Consider the following 23,722-nt stretch of genomic DNA (forward strand, 5'->3'; position numbering starts at 1 on the left):
ATTACAAAATTAGATATAATAATTATAGAAATGGAAGTTATCAGAGACCATATGGTGAATATAATAATAATAGAAACAGTGGACGAGGAAGAGATTACACCTATAATAGAAATGACTATATGAGTAAAAGTGGGGGTAGCTGGAATAATAGAAATATTAATAGATCTGAGGGAAATAGGCACAATAAAAATAGGTATAGTCCAGAAAGAATGTGGGGTCCAGAAAGACCAAGTTGACAATGGCACACTGAGACATATAATGATAGAGGTAGATATCCCCACCAGAGACAAAGTCAAGATTACAGATCCAATTATAAAACCACTAACTATGATACACAAAATAGTGAAAGGAGACAGTATAGAGAAGATAGAAGGCACAATGAGGATCCACATACACATCAAAAATGCACAAAGATAATTAAAGGACACTAGATCACAGATATGATGAAAAAGATATACAAACTAATTGGAGAAACCAGTATACAGAAAATACTGACTGGGATACACCCAATGAACACTATAGAAGGACACACTCACCAAGGAATAAAGACCAACACGTAACTGATAGATATAATCAACAAGGTTACCAATTGGAAAATAGAAATATAGACACTTATAATAGATTCAGTTCACTGACTCATAAAAGTGAGGAAAATAGAACACCAACTGTGATCCGGAGGAGGAGCTAAGCGCAAGTCACGGAGCGCTTCTCTCTGTAAACTTCTGCACCAGCTCCTAAGGCAAGGGGTACTGTGCCTGGAGCCCTGTGACTGGGGAGAAAGTGTGGTTAAGAAGCCAGACTACCCTGGGCTGATAGAAGGGTAAAAGCATGCTGACCCGGCTCTCTGGAAGTAAAGGCTCCTGAGGAGGAGTAATTAAAATACCCCCTACAAAACAAGGTTCATAATCTGCATATAGGAGCATCACCTGTAACTCTCCCTCCCACCGGTGCTGCGAGAGGGAGACAGGAACGGCTGCTGGGCTGGAGGAATCAAGGGCTACTCGGCAACAGAGAGGCAGCCACTAGATGGTAAAGGTATCCCTCCCCCCCTCCCGAGGTGAGTCAGTGGTTTGATCCGACTGGTGAGGGGAAAGGCAGAACCAAGACGCCGCCCTGGGAGATCTGAGGGTTCAAGGAGTAGTGGATAGCCAGGTGACAGTGAAGGTACCCACTGTAAGGGTGAATAAGTACACTGAAGTAGCTGGTGGCTTGCCTGGGCATTATCTCCCTCCCACCGGTGCTGCGAGAGGGATATAGGGGTCGGATAGACGCTGAGGCGGATTAGAGGAAAGCAAGCCGTAAGGCTTGTTCCGCCCATAAAAACCCCGATACAAAGAGGAGCAAGATGGCCATGTCAGATGGAGGACTCCTTTTGGGACCGGCCTGAAAGACGGAAAAACACGACTAATAGCAAGTATATTAGCATAAGCGATTTTATTGTCTCTGGACTATGTGCTTCGCTTTCTATGCATAACTCATTCTGCTTGCTTGCTATGTCTCTTTGGGCCTCTGGTGCTTCAGCTGGCTGCTGCATTGGATAAACTGATGGGGCTGAATTTAGTATAAGACACCAGCCTGCTACATAAGACATTTATTTGTCCTAAAAAGAAAGGGGACACTGCTTCTGAATTACCTGGGAGCAATAGGAGGGGTACAGATTTGCTTGTCTTTTTCTCTACAAGGCTTTTACTAATTATTTAACATCAAGTTAAGCACTGAATTACAGGAAGACAGCCCCTATTTAAAACCTTTATTTTTCAAGGAACCCTTGAGTTACTTAAGCCAAGCCTCTCAAAATCTTAAGTCTATAACAACCTAAATACACAGGAGCTCTGGTTGTTTGTTTTTTTTCACTAAAGAGGGTGATTCCTAGGCTTGAGGGTCATTCAGACCAAGAAATAAGGAAAAAAGACACTGACTTCCTGCTTCCCAAAGAAATTAAGTAACTGGTTTAGGAAGAGATTTGACCACATAGCTACCAGAACTGCTGACTCTGCTTATTAATCCTTGCTAGTAACTGTCTCTAACCTTGAAATCTGTGTTTTGTCCTCTGAAGCTTGACTTGGCTTTGAAATCCATCTATTAAGCTATTGCTGAATCCATTTGATAAGACTTTATTATTGTATTTAAATACCGCTAAATAGAATGTCTCATAAGATACAGTAGGCAGGGAGCTTGCAAATAAGTTAAAGAGCTTGATCATTCAGACCAAGAATTAAGAAAAAGACACTGACTTCTTGCTTCCCAAAGAAATAAAGTAACTGGTTTAGGAAGAGATTTACCAACAAAGTTACCAGAACTGCTGACTTTGCTTATTAACCCTTGCTAGTAACTGTGTCTAACCTTGAAATTTGTGTTTTGTCCTCTGAAGCTTGACTTGGCTTTGAAATCCATCTATTAAGCTATTGCTGAATCCATTTGACAAGACTTTATTATTGTATTTAAATGGTGCTAAATAGAATGTTTCATAAGATACAGTAGGCAGGGGGCTTGCAAATAAGTTAAAGAGTTTGACTGATTTTTCTTTTATAGAAAAACTTGAGGAGATGCCTAATATATAGGTGCTAACATTGCAGAAAGGTGTTAGGCTGGAAATAACACAAACCTTATATTCAAAATCTGATGTATTAACTTCAAAACAAATTAAGATCTCACTTTAACAGATACTATAGATTAGAAGGCCCTTGCTACTAGATAGAGTAACATTTCCTACTCCTATGGGCAGAAGTTGATAGAAAAAAAGAGGGAGAAAGGAAAAGAGATGGAAAAGAAAGGGAAAAAAAAGAAAAAAATAGGCTGGAATATCCAAATAAATTGTATGACTTGATAGTTTGTACTCACTAAAAGGGATTTCAGCCTAATATTCCTAGATACAATTATTGGATAAATCCTTCCCTATCTAGGATAGGTGATATCCAAGGGCCACCACACTCAGGGAGGTAAAACAACCCTCTCAGGGTTATTTATTTAATCAGAGATATCAGAAGCTTACTAATTTTTGCTTGTAAATGTGTCTAACCTTATAACAAATTTCAGGTCCTGTAAAGACTAATTTTGTTTTAAAATCTCTCTCTATATAGCGAACTCTAAACTTATAAGATGTGATATTATTAATGTATGTTGCTATATAGAAAGTACGTTAAGATACAGTGGGCAAGGGTTGTATAAAGCAGATAAGAAGGAACTGGACTTACTTTCCTTCCACAATAAAGCTTGGGGGGTTTCTCATTCCATAGGTGTTGACACTCTAGAAAGGCGTCAGGTTACAAATAACACCTACCCTATATTTAAACCCTGTTGTACTAACTTTTAAATAAACCAGAATCTAACCTGGACAGATGTAATAGGTTAAAAGGCCCTCTATAGTAAATAGTGTGATACCTCTTAGTACTATAATCAGCGGTTAATAGAGAATAAGGTTGTAATATTCATCTAAGTCCTTTGGCTTGAAGCCCTGTATTTACTGATAGGGAGTTTAGAGAAAAACTCTTTATATTGGATAATTTTTTCCTAACTGGGATAGGCGGCACAATTGGACCACCACACTTAGGGAATTAAAGAAATTCTCCTATATATTCTCACTTAATTGTATAATTTTTTATTTTTTTTATTTTATTTTTTCTTCACATCACCTCCTCACCTCACCTCACCCAAGCACCCCCCCTTTTATTTTTCTCTTTCTTCTCACATCACTACTTTACCTCATTATATGGATAAATATATTAAATCACCTTCTCACCTTAAAACCACTTCTCCAGCCATGGCCGGGAAATCAAGAGATAAGAGAAATAAACAGGCAATAGAGACAATGGCTGAAATACACTCGAGCACCACCAGCCTACCCAGGGGCATAGAACAATTTGATATGCAAACTCTAGTAGAAAGTATTGCAAGTGCTTTATCTCCCAAATTCGAAGGACTTAGATCTGAGATTAAACAGGATTTAACAATATTAACAAATGAAGTAAGACAATTTTCCAGTAGACTCCAGGAGGTTGAACAGAGAGTATCAGATATTGAGGATAATACTGAGGGCATGAAAACTATAATTGAAACTAATTACACCTTGATCTCTAAATTACAATACAAAATTGAGGATTTGGAGAACCGTTCTAGACAGAACAACATAAAGATAGTAGGCCTCCCTGAAAAGAAAGGAAATGAAAACCTGGCAGAATTTATTTCTTCAAATCTGATCAAACTTCTGGGCATTCCCTCCACTTATCCTAATATAATAGTGGAGCGGGCACATAGGTTAGGTAGTCAGTCAACTAATAGTAACAAGGAAGTAAGACCATGACCAATACTTGCTAAATTACTTAACTAGCAGGATAAGGTGACATTATTGCAGTACTATCGAAAAATGCAACCAATCTTTATAGAGGAGGCTAGAATATTTCTTTTCCAGGATTTTTCCTATGAGACCTCCTTAAGGAGAAAGGAAATTTCACCCATATGTACAAAGCTAATCAACCAGGGCGTGCAGGCGACTATGCTGTACCCAGCCAAACTAAAAGTGACATACGGGGATAAGGTATATTTTTTTGATGACCACAAGGCTGCCGAAAATTTATTGATAGAAAACAAAATACTATAAGGATTTATGAAGATAGTGTTAAGATTAGGGAATTTTTTGTTTTTATACTTCTCTTGTGTGTGTACTTTTCTTAGTATGGGGTCCTCCCATAATGGAAGAGAGAAGGGCAATTACCCCACATATCGAATATAGGCAGTTAGCTGGGATATTAATAAAGACTACCTACAGGATTTAGGTGGAGTGGGAGGGGTAGGAGGGGGAAACATTGTTTTATTTATTTATTTATTATTATTATTATTTTTTCCTATCTCTCTGAAGGATTCAAAACTAATTATATTTAAGCTATAAATATGGCTGATTCTTTGAGTTATATGAATATAATTTCATGGAACATTGGGGGCTTTAATTCCCCCGTAAAAAGGAAGACAGTGCTATCTCAACTGAAGAAATTAAATTGTTCTATAGCATTCTTACAGGAAACTCACCTAAATTTAAAAGAGACCGCTAAATTAAAAACCTCCTAGGTTGGAGAGGTAGTGGCCTCACCAGGAGAACATAAACGGAAGGGAGTAGCTATTTTAATAGCCAAAAAAATTAAAGCACAAACATTACAAATATATACGGATGTAGGAGGTCGATACCTCCTGTTAAAGCTAAAAATAGGCAACTCTATTTATACACTATGTAACGTATATGCTCTAAACAATGTGACACCGAGTTTTTGGGACAGTCTCCAACTAAGGATACTACAGTGTGCAGATGGACACGTAATTATGGGAGGGGACTTTAATATGGCCCCGCAGTACCCCTTAGATAGATACAGGAAAAAGGTAAAATCAGTTAAAACTAAGAGGGATGCACTTGAGTCTAAAATGTTTTGGAAAATTGTTTCAAATTTGGCACTCAGGGATATTTGGCGTAGTATGAACCCGGATGTTCGGGAATATACGTGTCTTTCTAAAGCACATAAATCCCTTTCAAGGATTGATTTATTCCTAGTAAACGATAAGATTGCAAGCTTAAATATTAGAACGAATATATATCCTATCTCTATATCAGATCATGCTCCAATTTCCCTCTCGATCCCTGTTTCAAGCCTTACTTATACCCCTCCGCGCTTTTGGTTCCCAAAATTTTTGACAAATGATATAAAATTCAAAGAATCTTTAGCTTGAATATTGTATTCACTTCCATCTGTACAGTTTCTATTTAAACGAGTGAACTGACCTTTCACCACTGCAGCTGCAGTATGTTTAAGGTGGCATCTTTTCCCATGTAAGAGGGAGTTCCCTGAGATTGGTTTTCTATACACCTTTGTGTAAATCTTTCCTGTCACGGAACCTATTAGAGTTAAATCCAAGTAATTAATATCTGTAGGATGACTTTCAAAGGTAAACCGAAGACCAATCTGAGTTGAATTCAATTTCTCCACAAACTGAGCTATGTCTTCCTCAGGACCACGCCACACAACTAGAAGATCATTAATGAATCTACCATATGATTGTATATAATTTCTGTAGGGATTGCTATTTCCAAAGATGTGGAAGAATTCCCACTAATATAAAAATAGGTTGGGGTATGATGGGGCAAATTTTCCTCCCATCGCTGTTCCACATCTTTGGAGATAGAAAATGCCCTGAAACTGAAAGAAATTGTGGGTGAACAAAAATCTCACCACCTCCAATACGAACTCTTGAAAATCATCAGTATAATCTGTAAACAGCCAATAGAATGCGAGCGCAATCTGATTGGCTTATCCAATCAGCCAATCAGATTGAACTTGAATCTGATTGGCTGATTCAATCAGCCAATCAGATTTTTCCTACCTTAATTCCGATTGGCTGATAGAATCCTATCAGCCAATCGGAATTCGAGGGACGCCATCTTGGATGACGTCATTTAAAGGAACCTTCATTTCGGACTTAGGATGTCGGTGAGGAAGGATGGCTCAGCGTCGGCTGCTTCAAGATGGACCCGCTCCGGATGGAAGAAGATAGAAGATGCCGCCTGGATGAAGACTTTGGACCCTCTGGAGGACCTCTTCTTGCCGGATAGGATGAAGACTTCGGACCCTCTTCTGGACCTCTTCTTGCCGGATAGGATGAAGACTTCGGACCCTCTTCTGGACGGATCGGTGATACCCGGCTGGGTGAATACAAGGTAGGGAGATCTTCAGGGGCTTAGTGTTAGGTTTTTTAAGGGGGTTTGGGTGGGTTAGATTAGGGTGGGTGATGGGTTGTAATGTTGGGGGGGTATTGTATGTTTTTTTTCAGGCAAAAGAGTTGATTTCTTTGGGGCATGCCCCGCAAAAGGCCCTTTTAAGGGCTGGTAAGGTAATAGAGCTGTTAACTTTTTATTTTAGAATAGGTTAGGGCATTTTTTTATTTTGGGGGGCTTTGTTATTTTTTTAGGGGGCTTAGAGTAGATGTAATTAGTTTAAAATTCTTGTAATCTTTTTTTATTTTTTGTAATTTAGTGGGTTTTTTTTTTGTAATTTAGTTTAGTTGATTTAATTGTAGGTAATTGTAGGTAGTTTAGTTAATTAATTTATTGATAGTGTAGTGTTAGGTTTAATTGTAACTTAGGTTAGGATTTATTTTACAGGTAATTTTGTAATTCTTTTAACTAGGTAGCTATTAAATAGTTAATAACTATTTAATAGCTATTGTACCTAGTTAAAATAAAAACAAATTTGCCTGTAAAATAAATATAAATCCTAAAATAGCTACAATGTAATTATTAGTTATATTGTAGCTATATTAGGGTTTATTTTACAGGTATTTAGCTTTAAATAGGATTAATTTATTTAATAATAAATAATTTATTTCGTTAGATTTAAATTATATTTAACTTAGGGGTCTGCAGATTAGGGGTTAATACTTGAAGTTAGGTGTCACAGATGTTAGGGAGGGCAGATTAGGGGTTAATAAAATTTATTATAGGGTTTGCGAGGCGGGAGTGAGGTGGTTTAGTGGTTAATACATTTATTATAGTGGCGGCGAGGTCCTGTCGGAAGATTAGGGGTTAATAAGTGTAGGTAAGGTAGCAGCGACGTTGGGGGGGCAGATTAGGGGTTAATAAATATTATATAGGTGTCGGCGACGTTTGGGGCAGCAGTTTAGGGGTTCATAGGGATAATGTAGGTTGCGGCAGTGTCCAGAGCGGCAGATTAGGGGTTAATAATAATATGCAGGGGTCAGCAATAGCGGGGGCGGCAGATTAAAGATTAATAAGTGTAAGGTTAGGGGTGTTTAGACTCGGGGTACATGTTAGGGTGTTAGGTGCAGACTTAGAAAGTGTTTCCCCATAGGAAACAATGGGGCTGCGTTAGGAGCTTAACGCTGCTTTTTTGCAGGTGTTAGGTTTTTTTCAGCTCAAACTGCCCCATTGTTTCCTATGGGGGAATCGTGCATGAGCACGTTTTTCAAGCTGGCCGCTACCGTAAGCAACGCTGGTATTGAGAGTTGAAGTGGCGGTAAATTATGCTCTACGCTCCCTTTTTGGAGCCTAACGCAGCCCTTCAGAGAACTCTAAATACCAGCGTTATTTAAAAGGTGTGGGGGAAAAAATACATGCGTAGCTAACGCCGCAAAACTCTAAATCTAGCCGTAATGTAGTTTAAAATTAAAATACTAAGGTCTTCTTGGCTGCAATTGGTTTTCAAGAACTATATTCCACCAGACTTGTTATTAGAGTATATACAACGAGCCATTGTCATTTTTTAAAGCAAAAGTTCAATTGTTTTTCATTTCCTTATCTCATTATCACTGCTGAGGTAATTAGGAAAAGATAAGGGGCAAGGTTAGTTTTATGAAGACTGAAGTGTGCACTTTCAGTTATGCAATGGAAAAAAAAATCAGACTTAAAGGCACAGTTTACCCAAAATTGTGATTGTTTAAAAAGATAGATAATCCCTTTATTACCCATCCCCAGTTTTGTATAACAAACACAGTTATATTAAAGGGCCATAATACCCAAATGTTTAAACACTTGAAAGTGATGCAGTATAGCTGTAAAAAGCTGACTATAAAATATCATCTCAACATCTCTATGTAAAAAAGAAAGATATTTTACCTCAAAAGTTTCTCAGTAGCCACACCCCATTATAAAGGACTTCTAAGCAACAAATCCCAGGACATCTTATTTCCCTATTCAGCTTATGGAAGTTTAAAATGAAATCTCATGAGAGTTAAGTCAAATCTCATGAGATCACAGTAAAAGAGTTCATGACCTCAGCACTGTTGATGCTGATTGGCTGCTGTTCATTTCTTAATTTTTTTTATTTTTTTTTACATGCAGCTGAGCAGCAGCTGAGTATAACTTTTTACACAGAACTTACTCTGCTGAGCTGAGGGAATTGTGAGGTAAACTATCTTCCTTTTTAACTCTGTGATTACCTTGTATCTAAGCCTCTGCAGACTGCCCCATTATCTCAGGGCTGTTTATGACTTGCATTTTAGCCAATAAGTGAGGTCTCATTCATAGCTCTACAAGAGTGAGCACAATGTTATCTATATGGTACACATGGACTAACTCTGTCTTGCTGTGAAAAGCTTATAAAATGGACTGAGATGAAGGTAGTCTGGAAGGTTTTAAAAACAGGCAGATTTAGAGTTTTAGAAGTTATAAAGTATATCAATATAACAATATAGCTTATGCATATCTGGGGAATGGGTAGTGAAGGCATTATCTATCTTTTTAGACAATAACAATTTTGGAGTAGACTATCCTTTTAACAGACAGGAAAAGGGGACAACATAAATAATTGATAATAATTATTATTATATTAAAGTTGATTTTCTATACACAAACATTTTATATTAGAATCTTAAAGTGTTTTCTATCTCTTTAAGTATGCAAAGATTTTATAACATTTTAGATTTAATATATAGTTAAACATCTATTTAAAAGATGTATCCTCACTAACTTAAAGGGACATAAAACCCAATTGTTTTCTTTCATGATTTAGATAGAACACAACATTTTTAACAACTTTCTAATTTACTTTTATTATTAAATGTTCTTAGTTTTCTTGTTATCCTTTATGGAAAAGCAGAAATGCAAGCTCAAGAGTGTGCACGTGTCTGCAGCACTATATAGCAGCAGTTTTGCAACAATGTTATACATTAGCAGGGGCACTAGATGTCAGTACTATTTCCTGTCGTGTAGTGCTTCAAGCATGTGCACACTACCTACCTAGGTATCTCTTCAACAAAGAATAACATGAGAATTAAAAAAAATGATAATAGAAGTAAATTGGAAACTTTTTAAAAATGGTATCCTCTATCTGAATCATGAAAGACATTTTTTGGGTTTAATGTCCCTTTAAAATCCAGTATAATTTGAATCCATCACAAGATTAGAGCATTTATTAAACTGTTTGGTTTCTTATCATTTGAAGATTTGAAAAACAGGAAGCTTTATTTGAATAGAAAAAATATTATTTATATGTTCATTAAATAATGGCCTCAAATAACTTAAAAGATAATTAGAAATATAGTTATATATCAAGGAGATAAAGGAGAGGAGTATTTCTGCAAAGTGGAACTGATTATTTACATGAAGCAGATGGAATGCTCAATTATGTAGTACATACAATTTGCAGAAAATATCAGAATGAGTATTTGAAAAAACAAATGTTAAAAAGATTATGATAGATTTTTTTTGCAATTAAATGAGACATTTTATAATATTATTATCTTATGTTGATTGATCTTAGGAACAGACTCTCCTCTTGTATTCTTTTGTTTAGTCATTTTATGTATTTTTGTTACCATGAATCTATGAATGTCATTGTGTACCCCACTCATGTACCCAGCACTATGCAATATTGCAGTAAAATAAAATATAGTAGCCTAAAATATTTTTTTTTATAACCTCTCCACAATTCATAAAAATATTGTATATAGGCCTTTCATATCTGACTCTAATATCTTAACCAGCAATTTGTCAGGTTATGTTGGTCAAATTATAGAAAAACCAGTAAGAATGTTGAAATCCCATAACAAATATTCTACTGATCTTTTAACAAAACTGGAGGATTATATGTGTAGAACTAATTTTTGTTAGTTTCTTGAGTGAAGTGTATTGCATGAATAGGGAGTGAAAGCAGTTCTATTTTTTTATTTTATTTATTTTTTGGTTGTTTTTTGGTAGAACATTTTTACTGGACTCCATCTTTATTTATTCTCAACACAAATATTTGTATTTAAAAATTAATTTAATGTACAGTTTAGTGGTACAAACATGATGACTAAAAGTGTCCTGAGGTTTACTTTCTTCTGATTTTGAAAGCATTACATTTCGGTTCAGAATTTGGGCAAGTTTAGTTTCTATGGTCATTATATTGAGGATTTGATTTTTAACTGGGAAGGATCATCTAGTAGGATGCAAGAATTTATTGATCATATTTCCTTTTAGCAATTAAAATCAGACTAATGTTTGTTTAGGATGGACTGATGATGGGATTTTTAGTTGTAAGACCTTTTTACATTTTACTTTAAAAAAATATTTTTTATATTGTAGTAAATTTCTGTATAAATGGAAAATAATATCCCTTATAGTAAAATCATAACATTATATATAAATGTTCTTTTCACAGTATCATGCCAAATACAAGATTTAATAATGTAGAGAATTTACTATTACTCAAACATAACAGATTGAAATAGCTAAAAAATTTAGAGAATACATTTAGATTTTCAAAATGTGGTCAGATATACATTTGTTTTAAAACAGACAAATAGTAATAAAGCTAATATTTTTCTTTATAATATGTATTCATTGTTTATGAACTATAATATTTTATATTATTAATTTTCAGTATCTAGTATACCAGTTTTCATAAAAAATATTTGGTGTAAAGTGATTTCTGACTTGTATGTCTCACTTTTAGCACTAGTTTATGAAGATGCTCTTATTTGGGCATTAGTACAATATGTGGTCCTTTAGATACTTGATGTTTTTTATATTTAGTACCACATATTTCACTTAACTGGTGTCTGATCAGTTTAGTTTGAATGATTAGTTAAATCAGACATCTGACTGTTTGGATATGTACATCACATATGGGAATATGCTTTCATATTAATTTTCATTTATATATATATTTTTTTTTTATTGATACATTTATTAAAAAATAAACTTTTTGTTGAAACATTTATTAAAAATTAAACTTTTTTTTCCAGTTGTGTTACAATCACTTTATACTTATTTACTAATTTATTACTTTTAGTAAAAGGTGATTATTCATTTTATATATATATTCTATTTATTAATCATTATTAGTATTTAATTTTACTATTTAATAACTCATGAATGTGAAAGGCTCACTTATTCATGTGCAAGTAGCTTCATTGGCTGATTAGAAGAAATGGCTCATACTATTTGAGAAACAAGTTGCCATACATATTTGTATATTGCACTACTTGTGTTTGTTTTAATAAAGTTTTTTTGCTGATAACTTTATTATACATTTTTTATTTTACTGATGGTATAAAAAACATTGTTCTTGTTACTTTCTGATCCTCAAGCCAGGCTTAATTGAAGGTTTCCAGCAGAAAGGTTAAAATAAATATTGTTCCTGCTCTTTGCTGATCTAACAGCCTGACTGGAGTCCACTTAACTTGGAGACTGTTATTGTATCCAACTCAGAGTACCTGGAAATGCATTTTACTTGTGAGTTGTATGTACTCCTATAATTTACCATTTTTTATTACTTGCTTTCTTGCTCTATGAAGCACTAGCTTTTTGAAGAGAATAAACAGGATGGTTCCTTTTTTTAAAAAAACAGAAATTAAAAACAAATCATATGTTTAAAGTATTAACATGAACACAACTTAAAGGGACACTGTAACCAAAAATTTTCTTTCGTGATTCAGATTGAGCAATCAAATTTTCTTCATTCTCTAGGTATGTTTATTTGAAATACAAGAATGTAAGTTTAGATGCCGGCCCATTTTTGGTGAACAACCTGGGTTGTCCTTGCTGATTGGTGGATAAATTCATCCACCAATAAAAAAGTGCTGTCCAGAGTACTGAAACCAAAAAAAAGCTTAAATGCCTTCTTTTTCAAATAATGATAGCAAGAGAACGAAGAAAAATTGAAAATAGGAGTAAATTAGAAAGTTGCTTAAAATTGCATGCTATTTCTGAATTACAAAAGAAAAAAAATTGGGTTCAGTGTCCCTTTAAGTGCAGTTATCTTATTATTGTCTGTAATTATGAGTAAAAACATTAAACATAGATTATATGTATTTCATGATAATATAATTACATGAACATAATTGTATATGTCAAAATTATATCACTGTTTAAGACAAAATGCATTCAAACACAAACTGAAACAAAGATCCTCTAACTGGCATGTGCTTATATATATATATATATATATATATATATATATATATATATATATATATATATACACAGTGTATATATATATATATATATATATATATATATATATACTGTATATATATATATATATATATATATATATATATATATATATATATATATATATATATATATATATATATATACTGTATATATATATATATATATACAGAGAAAGGTATGAATAGTTTATATAATTTTACATGCACTCAAAAATGGTAGGGTTTGAGATGAGATATTAGAGACTAAAAATACATACACACAAAGTTTCAAATAACAATGTCAACACCAAAAGCTTTTGTGGAAGATTTATTAAAGCAATATTAAACAATTTCAGATTTTAATAGAAAATGTTTAGTTAGTAAAAAAAAAAAAAATAATTCATCTTTGCACTATACTTTCTTTTCATGTAATTTAGCTCTTAAAAATGTGTGTTTTCTAAATCTCAAAACAGGAAATGCTCCCTGCTGAATTATCAAGACTAACACTGCCACATATATTTCCCAAAATGTCTTGAGCAGATAACAAACGCAAAACAATGCATTAATTAATTTCTCTGAGAAATTCTGAGATTTGGTCGACATTCTGTAACAAGACAACAGCAATGTCCAGTAATTACAAGGCATTTAGATTCCCTTTTAAAGGGACACTCAAGTCAAAATTAAACTTTCATGATTCAAATAGAACATGCAATTTTAAACAACTTTCAAATCTACTTCCCTTAACAAAATGTTCACAGTCTTTTTATATTTACACTTTTTCAGTCTCCAGCTCCTACTGAGCATGTGCAAAAATTCACAGAATATATGTAAATGCATTTGTGATTGGCTGATGGCTGTCACATGGTACAGGAGCAGTGGGAAATAGACATAACTTTGAAATTTGTCAGAAAAAAATCTACTACTTATTTCAAGTTCGGACTAAGTGCTATTGCATTGTCTTGCTATAAAGCATATATTGATTATGCAAATCTACTGTATTTACTTGTCCTTTAATGACCATGAGGTTTAATTGTGTGTGTACTTTTCTATGAGTGACAACACAAAGCTTTAATTCATTTCCAGAAAAGTTTAACTTTAAAATTTGTACTTATAATATGCTAGTCAGGCAAAAAAAAAAGGGGTTAGAATATGAAAAATTAAAAAGAAACAGCCAAATACATATTTTCTGATTGGTTAAATAATGGTGTCAAAGGACCTGTTTATTTAAAATTTGGTAGACGGGGCTCATAAAACATTGCTGACACTGGCAGGAGCAGCCCTCAGGGAATTCTATAAAATAAGGACTGTCCTGGTAGTTTGTAAGATACTTCCTGGAAAGGGAAACTTTGTTGGGGAGAACAAAATTAGCTGGGAGCAGGAGACACACTTTAAAAACTAAATTCCGAAGCCAATGCAAATCAGATTACCCTGATATCAGTGTGTTTTTATCTTATAGTCACTGCTATTTTCGTGTGCATGTATTTTTCTATTGGAGTAATGCATTTTGTGTATTTTTACAGCAATCATACCATCTTTCAGTTTGCACTATAAAACAGGGAGATTCTGTAAAAAAAAAACTATTTAGGGCTAGAAATGGCATGCTAAGGATAGCTGCAGTGCAACCTATGCTTTCAATGGATATCGTAACCAAGCTAAATAGCTCTAATATTACAAGTTAAAATGTATAGGTTGTGCTCAAGAGCAAACCAAAATTGTGCTAGAATATTTAGGGTGACAACACCCGAAATAAAGTGCAAGGGTTAAAAAAAAATCACAAAACACATCAAAAACATTACATTTTAATATTGTTATTTTTTTTTAAAAGGGTTAAAAAAGGATTTTGAATATAGCGCTAATGTGTATGTATATATACAGTATATATATATATATATATATATATATATATATATGTGTGTGTGTGTGTGTATTTATATATAGATACACCAGATAAAGAGAGGGTTAATTAATGTATACACAAAAGCCAAAGTGTGACACAGGCTGCACCAAAAACCACATTTTTTTATTAATTGCAGTTTAACCAATTGTCAGTGAAATACCTAAATTGGAGCAATGTGATATGGTGCCTCAATATGCCAAAGTAATACACACAGAGCTAAGACATGGTATAAAGTACAGAAAGTAAAGGTCTGTTAGAACACTTGCAATAAACACAAAACTTGCAGTAAAAGCTGGAAAATGTCCACAGTTGAAAAAGTCACTGAGGAGAGTTCCAGGGTGCTCTTAGTGCTATCGCACACACCTAAAATGATTTCCCAGGCTGAAGACAAGTAGTGAAAACTTCCAGACAAAACTCAAGAGCACTTAGTGCAAAAGCATGCTCAACGCCCAGTGTCTGGACAGACCGTTCATGCGGGACAGGCTTGCCGGACAGGCTTGACTTACAAAACTTCGGATATTGGGATAACCAACATTGATGCCTCTAGAGGTCTGCTTCAGGGTTCCAATCCAGATTACAAAGCATCTGCCTGCAAAGACTCTGTGCGAAGACTTGGGTCAAACAATTTAGCTCACCTCTTTGCACGTCTAGTCGCAGCTATGCCTAAACTGCAGCTGCCGGACACGTAAACTCCAACAAACACGGAGGGCCTGGTTTGTTTCAAACCATGGAGCAAACAGACAATCAGTTGTGAAAGTGATGATGTGTTTCGCCCCTCCCCTTAGTGGGCCATCTTCGGGGCTTCGTTAGATGACAGCCAGAGGCCGATAAAGGCTTTAATACCCCTAGCAGCACACAAGGTTTCCCTTAGTGGCGCCTTATATTGTGATCCAACCTTTTCATCTGTTGTTTATATGGTAGTGAGGGAAAAATCTGGTGAGACTTCTAAACATTAAAATAACAATACAATGTTACTGAAACAGACTTACGGAGCTTACATTACAGAGGGCAACATTCTTTTATTTTAAATGCACAATAATATTTTTAGAACGAATACTGTGTAACTTTTTGATAGAACGCTTCACACAAAATAAAACAATATAAGAAGAGTAAATTTTACATATTAAGAACAACTGAGATGTGGCATATTTAAATATCAGAGATTAACATGGCCTTTACAAAAAACTAGGGAATTCTAATTTTTCCATTTAGACCCATTGGTGAAAGAGTGTTGAGGACATACATCCACTTTGATTCTTTCTGAAGTAGAAACTTATCCACATCTCCACCCCTTCTTTTAGGTTTCACTTGCTCAATGCCTATTACTTTCAACCCATCATAGCTGGAACCATGTTTCTCAGCAAAGTGTCTCCCTATGGGACTGTCTTGATTAGTATATTTAATGTCATTCCTATGTTCCCGTACCCTTTCCTTGAGTTCACGGGTCATTTTGCCAACGTAGAAACGGGGGCATGAACAAGATAACAGGTAGATCACCCCTGTGGAGTTACAGTTTATCCACTGTTTAATTTTAAATACATGTTTTTTTGTCCTTAGTAACTTCAAATTTATCAAGGCCTGACGATGGACAAAACGTCAAACCTTTAGATAGAAGTTTAATGTGAGCAGAGTTTAAAGGGAACAATGACAAATTTACAACAGTGAGTGTGTCTTCCTTCGGACAATCCCCTAAAATGTATCTAGCCTTTCTTAATTTCTGGTTGTCATTCGAGGAGAGTTCTGATTGCCTCTGAACCTCCTGTTCCTAGTTCTCCTCCGCCTTCCATAGCGAATATCAACCCTTGTGCCTCCCCCGTCCTCCTCTCCTTGTCCTATGCCTAAAGGGACCCCTGAGTCTAGGATTGCCCTCATATTGTTAGTGTTGCGATCAAACTCGCTATCCGAATTATCAGTCCCGGAGTCATATGAACCCCTGACTGCTGGTGGATTGTGATATATATATATATCCCTCCTTTTTTAAGGTCATCTTGATCCCTCATTAGTTTCCTTCTCTTCCAAAATTTTATCTCACTATGGAGTTTATCTATGCATTTTTGGATCTCCTTATTCTGCCTTTCAAAAAGATGATCATTAGCAAATAGGTTGACCTGTTCATAAGCTTTCATTGTCTCTATCTTACTAGCTTCAAGTCATTTTTTGTCTTCTTTTATCATTAGCTCTATCAATTCTATGGTACATCTGGTTAAGATAGCATTCCACTTTTTTATGAACTCGCCCTCTGCTTCAGTACCTCTTAAATTTAATCCAGGGTCTAGTCTTATTCTAAGGCTTCTAGGGATCAGTTGCTCCTTAATATAATTTTTCAAGCTCACTAATTCCCACTTTAAGGCATATAAAAAGAAAGTCATCCAGGAGATCAAAAGATCTCCTGGATGACTTTCTTTTTAATGGCCTTAAAGGCAGAAAAAACATCATCTGTTACCTCATGAATGTTACCCTTGTCAACTCTAATAGCAGGTTTAAAAGCATCAGTAATGTGAGTCTCCCACCTCTCCTTACTGATCTTAAATGCCATGATAAACACACAGATAGGGTAGTTCACTGATCATTGGAATACTGCAATATCAAGGAAGCCTTAATGGTGCTCACAAGAAGCAGTATAAAAATAAAAACTGCTCATTAATATAAAAAAATATACAACAAGAGATTGTGGCACTCAAAACAAGGCTATAATTATTATATTATAAAAATGTGCAAGCAGTCACAAAAATAATATGTAGATACACCAGATAAAGAGAGGGTAATGAATGTATACACAAAAGCCAAAGTGTGACGCAGGCTGCACCAAAAAACATTTTTTTTTTTAGGGGCAGATTAGAGGTTAATAAGTGTAAGGTTAGGGGTGTTTAGACACGGGGTTCATGTTAGGGTGCTAGGTGTAGACATAAAAAGTATTTCCCCATAGGAATTAATGGGGCTGCGTTAGGAGCTTTACGCTGCTTTTTTGCAGGTGTTAGGTTTTTTTTCAGCCGGCTCTCCCCCATTGATTCCTATGGGGAAATTGTGCACAAGCACGTTTTACCAGCTCACCGCTAATGTAAGCAGAGCTTGTATTGAGGTGAGATGTGGAGCTAAATTTTGCTCTTCGCTCACTTTTTTGCGGTTAACGCCGGGTTTGTAAAAACCGTAATACCAGTGCTGTCTGTAAGTGAGCGGTGAGCTTAAACTGCTCGTTAGCACCGCACCTCTGCTCGTTAGCAAAACTCGTAATCTAGGTGATAGATAAATAGATAGATAGATAGAGATTAATTTTGTAAAATATTGTTTTGATAATTATACTTAAAATATGGGTGGTGCAGAAACATGCAAAAAATGACACACCCTGTCTCAACTAAGGCAAGTAACAAACGAGACAAAAAACGTTAGAGCTGAGTATTTTTATGAAATTAAAGGGACAGTTTACCTAAATTTTTCTTTCCTTTAATTTATTCCCAAGGATCTATTTTACCTGCTGTAATGTTTTAAACTGTTTACAAATAGCACCTTTGCCTTCATATCAACATTTGAAATAACTGATTTTCCCTGTGATATCCCTACCTATACAGAAAGTTTCTATACTTACGTATAGGTTATAGAAAAGCTTTATAAACATAGCCAGCAGAATAAATTACACTCCAAGTGGGAGACAGGAGAGATAAGCAATACAATTTTAATTTCCTATTGGCTAAGTATTGAAATTTGGTATGCAACAAGTGATAGACATAAGGAATCATTTGTTTGTACAGGAAGAGATAAAAGAAGCAAATCTGATTTCTCTGCAAGTTCAACCTATTTTGATGGGTTGTGGTGTCAAAGATCCAAGCAAGCTATTTCATATACAAAATAAAACCTAAAGGAGTGATTTCTCATTTATTTTATACTGTACTCTGCAGAAGGTATAACAGGTAATTGAAAATACTTTAAGGGTAAATCAAGTTTAAAGTATGCTGTCACTTTAAGAAAACAAGTTACAATGCTTTAGATTTAAAGGGACAGGAAACCCACAATATATATTTCATGATTTAGATAGAAAATACAATTCTAAACAACATTCCAATGTACATATATTATCTAATTTGCTTCATTCTTAAGATATCCTTTTTTGAAGAAATAGTAATGCACATGGATGAGACAACCCCATGAGGCATCTATGTGCAGCCACCAATCAGCATCTACTTAACCTATTTTGATATGCTTTTCAACAAAGTATATCAAGAGAAATTATATGATAGGATTAAATTGGAAAGTTGTTTAAAATTGCATGCTCTGTCTAAATTATGAAAAAAAAAATTGAAGTTTCATGCCCCTTTAAGGACTGATAGGTACTTGACACCAGTGACTTAAATACAGTCTCTAATTATAATTTAAATAAATTCAATAAATAAATTAATGTTTAAAATCAATTGATCTAATTCAATTTAAATTACAATATTTTTTTGTTTTGAGGAGACTTATGCTGTGTTCAATATTCTTTCTTGAAGCTCACTAGTTGTGGTGTTCTAATCATGTTTTACTTATGCGTTTTTAATTGGGCTGTGAAATTTACCTATGAATTGTAGCCCACACTTATTTATTCAGTGTATTCAGTTAATGATTAACTCCCATGTGATTAAGACATCTTACTGCTATGCTATGTGAGTAATGTATGTTTCTTGTTTGTGTTGCCCTTGACGTTCATTTATCTGAAATGTCCCCAGTAATGCATCTTCCATTTTATTATAAGCCTTATATCATTTTATTGTGAGACTTTAAGGGCAGAAAAAATGTATTTCTTAGATTCTGTTAAGGTTATTGTTGGAAATACTTTCGGCTAGATTACGAGTTTTTGTCGGTAAGGCTTGCGGGGATAACGCTCAGTATATGCTCACCGCTCACCTACAAACAACGCTGGTATTACAGGTTTTTTTAAACAAAAAAAGTGAGCGGAGAGCAAAATTTAGCTTCACATCTCACCTCAATACCAGCGCTGCTTACGGTAGCGGTGAGCTTGCAAAACGTGCTCGTGCACGATTTCCCCATAGGAATCAATGGGGCAGATTTGGCTGAAAAAAAACCTAGCACCTGCAAAAAAAGCAGCGTTCAGCTGCTAACGCAGCCCCATTGATTCATATGGGGAAATACATTTTATGTCTACACCTAACACCCTAACATGAACCCCGAGTCTAAACACCCCTAATCTTACACTTATTAACCCCTAATCTGCCGCCCCGACATCGTCGCCACCTGCATAATATTATTAACCCCTAATCTGCCGCTCCGAACACCGCCGCCACCTACATTATACTTATGAACCCCTAATCTGATGCCTCCAGCATCGCTGAACCCTACATTATATTTATTGACCCTTAATCTGCCGCCCCCAATGTCGCCGCAACCTACCTACATTTATTAACCCCTAATCTGCCGCCCACAACATCGCCGCCACTATAATAAAGTTATTACCCCCTAAACCTAAGTCTAACCCTAACACCCCCTAACTTAAATATAATTTAAAATAATCTAAATAAAATTACTACAATTAACTAAGGCCTAGATTTGGAGTTTGGCGTTAGCCGTGAAAACCAGCGTTAGAGGCTCCTAACGCTGGTTTTAGGCTAATTCCGGTATTTGGAGTCACTCAAAATAGGGTCTATCGCTCACTTTTCAGCCGCGACTTTTCCATACCGCAGATCCCCTTACGTCAATTGCGTATCCTATCTTTTCAATGGGATCTTTCTAACTCCGGTATTTAGAGTCGTGTCTGAAGTGAGCGTTAGACATCTAACGACAAAACTCCAGCCGCAGGAAAAAAGTCAGTAGTTAAGAGCTTTCTGGGCTAACGCCGGTTAATAAAGCTCTTAACTACTGTACTCTAAAGTACACTAACACCCATAAACTACCTATGTACCCCTAAACTGAGGCCCCCCCACATCGCCGCCACTCGATTAAATTTTTTTAACACCTAATCTGCCGACCGCCACCTACGTTATACTTATGTACCCCTAATCTGCTGCCCCTAACATCGCCGACCCCTGTATTATATTTATTAACCCCTAATCTGCCCCCCACAACGTCGCCGGCAGCTACCTACAATAATTAACCCCTAATCTGCCGACCACAAAGCGCCGCCACCTACATTATAGCTATGTACCCCTAATCTGCTGCCCCTAACACCGCCGACCCCTATATTATATTTATTAACCCCTAATCTGCCCCCCACAATGTCGCCTCCACCTGCCTACACTTATTAACCCCTAATCTACCGAGCGGACCGCACCGCTACTATAATAAAGTTATTAACCCCTAATCCGCCTCACTAACCCTATAATAAATAGTATTAACCCCTAATCTGCCCTCCCTAACATCGCCAACACCTAACTTCAATTATTAACCCCTAATTTGCCGACCGGAGCTCACCGCTATTCTAATAAATGTATTAACCCCTAAAGCTAAGTCTAACCCTAACACTAACACCCCCCTAAATTAAATATAATTTTAATCTAACGAAATTAATTAACTCTTATTAAATAAATTATTCCTATTTAAAGCTAAATACTTACCTGTAAAATAAACCCTAATATAGCTACAATATAACGAATAATTACATTGTAGCTATTTTAGGATTAATATTTATTTTACAGGCAACTTTGTAATTATTTTAACCAGGTACAATAGCTATTTAATAGTTAAGAACTATTTAATAGCTAAAATAGTTAAAATAATTACAAATTTACCTGTAAAATAAATCCTAACCTAAGTTACAATTAAACCTAACACTACACTATCAATAAATTAATTAAATAAAATACCTATAATTATCTACAATTAAACCTACCACTACACTATCAATAAATAAATTAAATACAATACCTACAAATTACTACAATGAAATAAACTAATAAATAAATCTAAAGTACAAAAAATTAAAAAGAACTAAGTTACAAAAAATAAAAAAATATTTACAAACATAAGAAAAATATTACAACAATTTTAAACTAATTACACCTACTCTAAGCCCCCTAATAAAATAACAAAGACCCCCAAAATAACAAAATGCCCTACCCTATTCTAAATTACTACATTTCAAAGCTCTTTTACCTTACCAGCCCTGAACAGGGCCCTTTGCGGGGCATGCCCCAAGAAATTCAGCTCTTTTGCCTGTAAAAAAAACCCATACAATACCCCCCCCAACATTACAACCCACCACCCACATACCCCTAATCTAACCCAAACCCCCCTTAAATAAACCTAACACTAAGCCCCTGAAGATCTTCCTACCTTGTCTTCACCCTACCAGGTTCACCGATCCGTCCTGAAGAGCTCCTTCGATGTCCTGATCCAAGCCCAAGCGGGGGGCTGAAGAGGTCCATGATCCGGATGAAGTCTTCATCCAAGCGGGAGCTGAAGAGGTCCATGATCCGGATGAAGTCTTCTATCAATGGCATCTTCAATCTTCTTTCTTCCGGATCCATCTTGCAGACCTCCGACGCGGAACATCCTCTTCTCCCGACGCCTACTAGCCGAATGACGGTTCCTTTAAGGGACGTCATCCAAGATGGCGTCCCTCGAATTCCGATTGGCTGATAGGATTCTATCAGCCAATCGGAATTAAGGTAGGAATATTCTGATTGGCTGATGGAATCAGCCAATCAGAATCAAGATCAATCCGATTGGCTGATCCAATCAGCCAATCAGATTGAGCTCGCATTCTATTGGCTGATCGGACTGATTCCATCAGCCAATCAGAATATTCCTACCTTAATTCCGATTGGCTGATAGAATCCTATCAGCCAATCGGAATTTGAGGGACGCCATCTTGGATGACGTCATTTAAAGGAACCGTCATTCGTCGTTCAGTCGTCGGCCAGGATGGATGTTCCGCGTTGGAGGTCTTCAGGATCCTGCCGCTCCGCTCCGGATGGATGACCATAGAAGATCCCGCTTGGATGAAGACTTCAATCGGATGGAAGACCTCTTCTGCCCCGCTTGGATGAAGACTTCAGCCGGATCATGGACCTCTTCAGCCCCCCGCTTGGGCTTGGATCAGGACATCGGAGGAGCTCTTCTGGACCGATTGGTGAACCTGGCAGGGTGAAGACAAGGTAGGAAGATCTTCAGGGGCTTAGTGTTAGGTTTATTTAAGGGGGGTTTGGGTTAGATTAGGGGTATGTGGGTGGTGGGTTGTAATGTTGGGGGGGGGTATTGTATGTTTTTTTTACAGGCAAAAGAGCTGAACTTCTTGGGGCATGCCCCGCAAAGGGCCCTGTTCAGGGCTGGTAAGGTAAAAGAGCTTTGAACTTTATTAATTTAGAATAGGGTAGGGCATTTTTTTATTTTGGGGGGGCTTTGTTATTTTATTAGGGGGCTTAGAGTAGGTGTAATTAGTTTAAAATTGTTGTAATATTTTTCTTATGTTTGTAAATATTTTTTTTATTTTTTGTAACTTAGTTCTTTTTTATTTTTTGTACTTTAGATAGTTTATTTCATTGTAGTTATTTGTAGGTATTGTATTTAATTTATTTATTGATAGTGTAGTGTTAGCTTTAATTGTAGATAATTATAGGTATTTTATTTAATTAATTTATTGATAGTGTAGTGTTAGGTTTAATTGTAACTTAGGTTAGGATTTATTTTACAGGTAATTTTGTAATTATTTTAATTAGGTAGCTATTAAATAGTTCTTAACTATTAAATAGCTATTGTACCTGGTTAAAATAAATACAAAGTTACCTGTAAAATAAATATTAATCCTAAAATAGCTACAATGTAATTATAATTTATATTGTAGCTATATTAGGATTTATTTTACAGGTAACTATTTAGCTTTAAATAGGAATAATTTATTTAATAAGAGTTAATTTATTTCGTTAGAATAAAATTATATTTAACTTAGGGGGGTGTTAGTGTTAGGGTTAGACTTAGCTTTAGGGG

Source organism: Bombina bombina, chromosome 5 (assembly GCF_027579735.1).
Source record: "Bombina bombina isolate aBomBom1 chromosome 5, aBomBom1.pri, whole genome shotgun sequence".
Classification (NCBI taxonomy): domain Eukaryota; kingdom Metazoa; phylum Chordata; class Amphibia; order Anura; family Bombinatoridae; genus Bombina; species Bombina bombina.